This window comes from Micropterus dolomieu, linkage group LG16, assembly GCF_021292245.1.
Source record: "Micropterus dolomieu isolate WLL.071019.BEF.003 ecotype Adirondacks linkage group LG16, ASM2129224v1, whole genome shotgun sequence".
NCBI classification, from domain to species: Eukaryota; Metazoa; Chordata; class Actinopteri; order Centrarchiformes; family Centrarchidae; genus Micropterus; species Micropterus dolomieu.
Window position 1 is genome coordinate 17273295 of NC_060165.1, and position 7301 is coordinate 17280595.

At 38.9% G+C, this 7301-nt stretch overlaps 1 protein-coding gene across 1 annotated transcript in view; it reads right to left on the reverse strand.

The window, feature by feature from the left end:
* Positions 1–7301, reverse strand: part of LOC123984927 (probable polypeptide N-acetylgalactosaminyltransferase 8) — a 66452-nt gene that overhangs the window by 56461 nt on the left and 2690 nt on the right. The window lies entirely within an intron of this gene.

A 7301-nucleotide genomic window follows, 5' to 3' on the forward strand; every position in this document is an offset into this window, starting at 1 on the left:
AAGTAACAACAATTAACAATAATCATCAGAAGTTGACTAGCAAAAATGTCTAAATGGTTCCAGCTTAACAAAATTGAATATTTGCACTCATATATTTGTTTTTCCAAGTCTTTTATGAGACTTAACTGAATATGTTTAGGCTTTGGACTGTTGGTTGGACAAAACAAGCTATTTGAATATGTCAACTTTGGCAATAGGAAAAATTGTGGGTGGCAATTCTCACTATGTGTGGATATTTTAAAGACCAAACAATGAATCGGTAACCAGAATTTAAAATATGTGGCTTTTTAGCTGCTAAAAGCTCCACTTATGTTCACCAGGTGGTGGGTGTTTGTCTTCTGTTTGGTGCTGGGTAGTAGAACTGTATGTCCACAACAAATTAGGAGCCAAGTTGAGCCCAAAATTGTATGTAGCTGCATTCCTATGCAAATGTAAAGCAACTGATTAGCATGATGCATCTTAAAACAATGTCCTTTTACTTACTGTCCCAGATCTTAGTGCTTAGTAATGCACTGTAGGCATTCAGGCTTCTCAACACATTTCCCTCCCAAAACGTCCTCTGCAGACCAAAATGACTTCTTGTTGAGTGGTCCCTGTACAACAGTGAAGAGCTTTAGACAGATTCATGTTGAAATCCTGTTGAGATCTGACCTGACAAGGGTCCCTCTTGGAGTTTGATTACCTCAGATGATCTACGCACACTGCAGCTTCCAGTATGCGCTGCGCTCCAAATGTACTTATTCACAGAGTGCATGCTTGTGTTGGCTGTTTGTGTGCTGCTTATGTTTGTGAGTTTGTCTGAGAACTCTCTGAGGTATCTCTGTTTTCTTGCAATGTATTGGTTTATCCATAAAAGGCATTCTGCTGGGGGATGTTAACTCAGAAACAGTTCTCTGCTTTGCTCAGTAAGCTGTGATCTGGAGTCGGGCTGCCAAATGCAATTGGGCGAAAAGGCCTTTGAAGTGTGCCGTGATTGGCTGTTTGTGGCGGCTATTTTGACAGCGCAGGTTGTGACAAGAAAGGCAGTTGTTGAAGCAACAATAACTCTGTAGGTCACACTGGGCTAGCTGTCCATAAATCTCAGATGTAAATGTGTGTGTGTGTGAGACGAAAGACTTTCAGTTCACTCTTGTGAGTCTATGTTTGCGGTTGTTTGTGTGTGTGAAATCAGGCAGCCAACATCTCTCTGTACATCCCTCCTGCAGTTTCCCCTCTTTAAAATTAAATTCCAAGCAAATATTTCATCGACATTTCCCCTCTGAGCCTCACGTTGTCACACTTCATTAAAACATAATTGAAAAGGAATATTCAACAGCTCACTTTGCACATGCACCACTTTAGCCCATTAAACTTTTACACTTGCTAAAGAAACATTTACATAGAATATAATCTCAGCTCTGTTTGCTCTCAGAAAGCTACATGAGCGGCTTACACGGCATCCACATAATTTCCCATAACTTATCTCTGCCAGCACACATACACAGAGGCAGAGAATGTGGGATATGCAAAGCTTGATTCAGTGGCAACGTTTTTAATCTTACTTCCATCAGCTTCTATTACCAGCACTGCTGAGCTCAGCAGACCGAAGCGCTCCTGGGCTCTGATTGGGTTAGTTCAGTTAAATTTACACAAGCAAGGTGTAATGAGAATTGCGCCGTAACAGTGACAATGCGTAGGAGTAAGCCCGCCGGTGGCCATTATGGCTCGGCTATTAGCTAGTGACCCATTGATGAAAATAAGCCCCGGTTTCCTGCAGTTGTGTTGGAGTCACCCTGACTCAGCCATTGCTCAGTTCAACAAGACACCTGACAAAAAAGGTCAAGCTAACCCCTCAGCCCGTTTTTATTTTCCATTTAACTCTTTTAACCCTGATTATAAACTGCACTGTAACTGTTATTATTTTTTAATGTGTATTTTTTCAATTTCACTATGTTGCTTTTAAACTTTTTTATATTGCCTATAGTGAGATGGTAATTAGTAATAGGGCTGAATGATTTTTTTTTTTTACCAATACTGCAATTGCGATTTAATATGCGATTAATTTTTAAGCTCTAATTAAGCTTAAGATTAATTTTTTTTTCTGTATTATTCAAAACGGACAAGCAATAAATCAGCGTATAGTATGAACTAGGGATGAAACGATTTCCGGTTTAACGGTAAACCATGGTAAAATTCTCGACGGTTATTATTACCGTTCACATTTTAATTACCATGATAACTGGCTACGGTTAACCGCGCTATTATAATCTCATGGCAAACACTGTCCAGCGTCTCCTAAAAGCAGGCACGCATGCACAGAATGCAACATGGGTTTGTTTGGGTTAATGACAACTCGGCGGAAGACAACGCTGAGGAGATTTTTCAGTCACTCTGAAGTCCAGTCGTATTTTAGGATTTATGAGAGTGCTGAGGGGAAACTTGATTGAAGAAAATAACCTTACAGTGAACGCAGGGTGAGTTAACTTTTAGCTTTGGTTTGTCTCTCTGACTTGCTAACAGCGTGTAAACTGAAGCTCTCAGTGTTGCTGCTCTTGTAAAAACGCTACACGTTGTTCTGTTGCTGTGTGCGTCGTGTGTCGGCAGTCTATTCGTCCACTGCACGTGATAACACGTTACGCAGTTTAGTCAACCAACCAGCATATCTAGAAACGCTACAGATTCCTCTGTATTTGTCAGTTTTTGGGCTCATTGCATTGTCACTGTCTTCTAAAGACTTACTTGTTTTCATGTAATTGTCCACGGGATCATTGTATTACCGATATAATATAAAATATAAAATCTTGATAATGCACACTTAGATTATTTTCATATGTTTACAAAAGGTATTTGCTGTTATTTTATTTTTTTATGCAAACAAAATGGCAATTGTATTTGTAGTTTTCAATATAAAACGTGTTGAAATGGTTTCAGTATCAGTACATTTTAGTCTTTTTCAGCACATTTTTACAATACTGATAACTGTGATAATTTTTGTCACTATAATCGTTATGTGAAATTTTCATACCGTTTCATGAACAGCACAATATTAGATAGATTACACATACTCTGATTACACGAACTACTGTTCTTTCCTGTAGGCCAGGCCTGTGTTATGATGAAATTAGGTGATGCATGAATTGCATGAATTATTATTATGTGCAATGGTGGAGAAGAAATATCAAATTATAATAATATGAGAAAGATAATTTGAGAGTCGAATCATTGCATTAAATAATATGATATAATATCATCAGGTAGGCCTACCTACAGGAACAAAGTTCAACACAGTGTATTATACAGTAAGTGCTCAATACAACCCACAGTTCAACCACCAGTTAATGAGTCATTAACTCAGTTCACATTTCCTAGAAATCCATCTTTCATCAAAAACCTCAAAAAATACTCAGTCTGGGGTTCAATTCAAAAGTTGGCCAATGAAAATAAAACCAAGTGACGCCTTTTGTGTTTTATAGACAAGCTTAGTAATTCTCCGACAACATCGGAGATCCCCCCTCCTCCCCCGCAGCCTCCGATGCTGATAAGCAGCACACTAGCTGTAACCAGGCTGTAACTGGGGACAGACTGGGCCTCTTTCGGACTTGTGCGTTTGGTTTGAAATGGCGTTTCACAGATATTTTCTGAGCTGACTGGTGGCTGTGTATGTGACACAGGCGCCAATTGGCACAATATGCATACCTTACTACACGTGTCTTTTTATTTTTCCTGTCTGTCAAAAGCGGCGGATGGCCCGACGATTTCACCCACCACAGCCACCAAGTTACACGCGATGGCGGGTGCTACTTTCATTCCCTGTGTGAAACTAAATTTCTGTAGTGTCAGCTTCTGTCAAGCTGAAGGCCATTGTACAACAACAAGTGAAGGTACAGCGTAATTTGCGAAGTTGATGCTTCCCTTGCCGACTGGTTTACTTTCTTAATCGTTCAGCCCTAATTAGTAATGTACTACACCATTAACAAGGACATGTGTTAGGTTCTTGTAGAGAAGTCTGCAAGGGTTAAGTAATTTATTGTAATTTTTGGGGATATTGTGCGTGAGATTTCTCCTCCTCTTCGCTCCTCTGTAGGTCTGAAGAGGAATTGTTTTCATAAAACAAAACAATTTATGTAAGTCACAAGAACCACGTTTTAATTATGTAAACCTTACAGTTTATTTCTTATTTTCATAGTTTTGGTCGTTGTTCTTATGTAAATGCTCCGTATTTGTATAGCGCCTTTCTAGTCTTTTCGACCACTCAAAGCGGTTTTACACTACGTCTGCATTCACCATTCACACACATTCATTCACTGAGCCTAAGTGCTCAAACAGAAACTATCTACTACATTCACACACATACAGCCACCAGGGGCAATTAGGGGTTCAGTATCTTGCATTATCCCAAGGACACTTCGACATGCAGCCTAGAGGTGCCGGGGATTGAACCGCCGACCTTCCAATTAACGGGCAACCCGCTCTACCTCCTGAGCAAGCACAGCTGCCCCTTATGCATTATGATAAGATCAGATGATCAGACTAGTTGTACACAGGCCACGAGTTTAGCACGATGATCTAAACCACTTTATTTGGAGGTAAAACCCAAAGTGAGCACATTCAAAATGTTGGTAATAACTTATAATAAGTCTGATAATGACCTGCAGCTGTACATGGACAGAACAAAGGAGCTGGTCATTGGCACATCAAACACAACACACACTGAAGTCTCTATAGACAATAAAGTCAGTTGTGGCCATGTTATCCATAAACTCAGAGCACTGTTTGTTGCCCCCCACCTCCTGTTGTTGCATTACAAAAGCATAATGCAGCTCATCCTGTTGTACTGTTCCCCCTGCTTCTACACTCTTAACTCCACTGCTATCTCCAACAAAAACAAACTTACCAGCATAACATATACAGCCTCTAAAATCATCTACCTTCCCACAACCAAAGTCTCAGACATCACACGCCTGCACTCACAAGAGCAAATGACACTGATTAGCCCCTCAATCACCACTTCACATTACTGCCATCTGGACAGAGATACAGTAGCCTAAAATAGAGGAGAGCTTGCTTCATCAGGAGTTTTGTCCCTGCTGCCTCACATACTATGTTGTGTGCTGTGATATATTAATGTATTTATAGGAACTCTATATGTGTCTTTCTGTATATTGCTGTGTTTATATGTTGTGTGGTTTGATATTGGACTGTCTGTGAAAACAAATCTCCCTCTGGAACAATAAAGTTTAAATCTAATATAAATCTTATGATCCCGAATTGCACAAAAAAGGTATAGGCATGCACAACTACAGTAAGTACGGTTAGTCATCTTTGACTGTGTAAAACCTTTTTGACCGCTCATGTTTCTTGCCCTGTCTGACTGTTTTTTTTTTATCCCACCAATTTTTTTTGGTGAGTACAGTGTTATCATTTCCAATAGAAACCTTAGTACAAAAATAAGACCAAAGTTGTAATAACCAGACAATGTCTTTACAAGCTGTAAGAGCAAAAAATTTAGTTAGAGACTGCCAATAATGACAGATATAATGACCTGGTCAATGGCAAATTTGGTAGGTATAAAGTTAATGTTGATTTTGTGACCACGCTGTGTTATTTTTGATATTCACTTATCCTATAGAAAACTAGCTAAGTTGACTTTTCTGTGGGAGGACATCAACAACAAACACATATATGCAATGGTTTTCATATATAAATAATTTTGGTTGACACATCTTATTTTTTGCTATCATGTAGGCCACCATTACACACCTCTACTTTATTTTTATAAAATAATTGTAATGTAAATCACAATTACAATATTGGTCAAAAAAAGCACAATTAGATATTCTCCTTATATTGTCAGAAGCCCTACTCCTCCTTTCATCTCCTCTATGGATTTTTACATAATTCATTAGTGCTAAATGGCTCCGTGATGGGGTGTCACTGATTACTGGATGCGGGGCCTCCTTTAAATGAAAGCCCAATTAAGAAATAAAATATTGATCTTTACTTGTACCTTCCCTTCCAGCTCTGTTCTTCTCTCTCAGGGGGAGAAATCTCTAGCTGACCATGCATTCTTCTCTTTGTCTAGTTAATTTTTATGTCCCTTGTTTGTCTCAGTTTTAATCTGTTATGGCTTCTCAGCACTAATCATCACTTCTATAAGCTCCAGGAGTTCTGCATAGGTCCAAAATTTTGTTTGATTCATCAGAAGTTATAGTAATTATTAACAAATATACCAAATAAAGTTTGAAAGGGTTTGAAGTTTAAATTCTTTATATCACCTGTGTCGCATCTTTAATAGAAAGACATACCAGGATGTACAAAATGGAAATAGATACAATACATAAAAATAATTATAACATTGTGTGAAATTTTCTTCACTGGGTCAGTTAGTGCTGTCTTTACTATGATAGAAGTAATATTGTTGTCAAGGCAACCAAATTGTAAAGCACCTAGTTTGTCTGTTTGGCCTTTTTACCACTCTGTCCGCTGCATATGCCTGAAAGCCTCCGTCTCTTAGAGGGGATGAATTTCTTTGTCTTTAAACTGTGAAACTGTTGCAGTGTTGCAAGCAAATGACATGTTTTTGAGGCGACAGTTTGACAGGAGATGGATCCTCCTCATGTTAAGCAAGTGGAGTTTTCCTCCTGACTGAGCCACTGGCACAGTGCATTAGCATGTTGAGTCTGGATGCAGTACTCCACCAGTCGACCACGGTGAGGCTATTTCACACTCTCTTAGGTTTCAAAGCCATCGCATGGGAGCAGCTTCAATGTGCCTGCTCTGTTGTCAATTTGTCCCTGCTTTTGATTCCTCACAGGAAGGAAACGCCCATGGCGCTCTGCATCTCCCTTTTGAAATCACCTTATCAGTCTGTCCATCTCCTTTGTGCCCAGTACAGAAATTCATTTGTGCATCTTTTCAAAATAGATGCTACTAGAATATTGGTGACATAGTGACTACTTGTGAGTTGTGCAGTGGCTACTGTCGATTGGGGCTAATTTTGTTTATTGCAAAAACAGAGGACTGTGGAAACAAAGAGGAAAGATATATTGCAATTGCTTCTGATTGGCAGACACCTGCTAATACAGGTGAAACTCGAAAAATTAGCATATCATGCAAAAGTTCATTTATTTCAGTAATTCAACTTAAAAGGTGAAACTAATATATTATATAGACTCATTACATGCAAAGTGAGATATTTCAAGCCTTTATTTGATATAATTTCGATGATTATGGCTTACAGCTTATGAAAACCCCAAATTCAAAATCTCAGAAAATTAGAATATTGTGAAAAGGTTCAGTATTGTAGGCTCAAAGTGTCACAC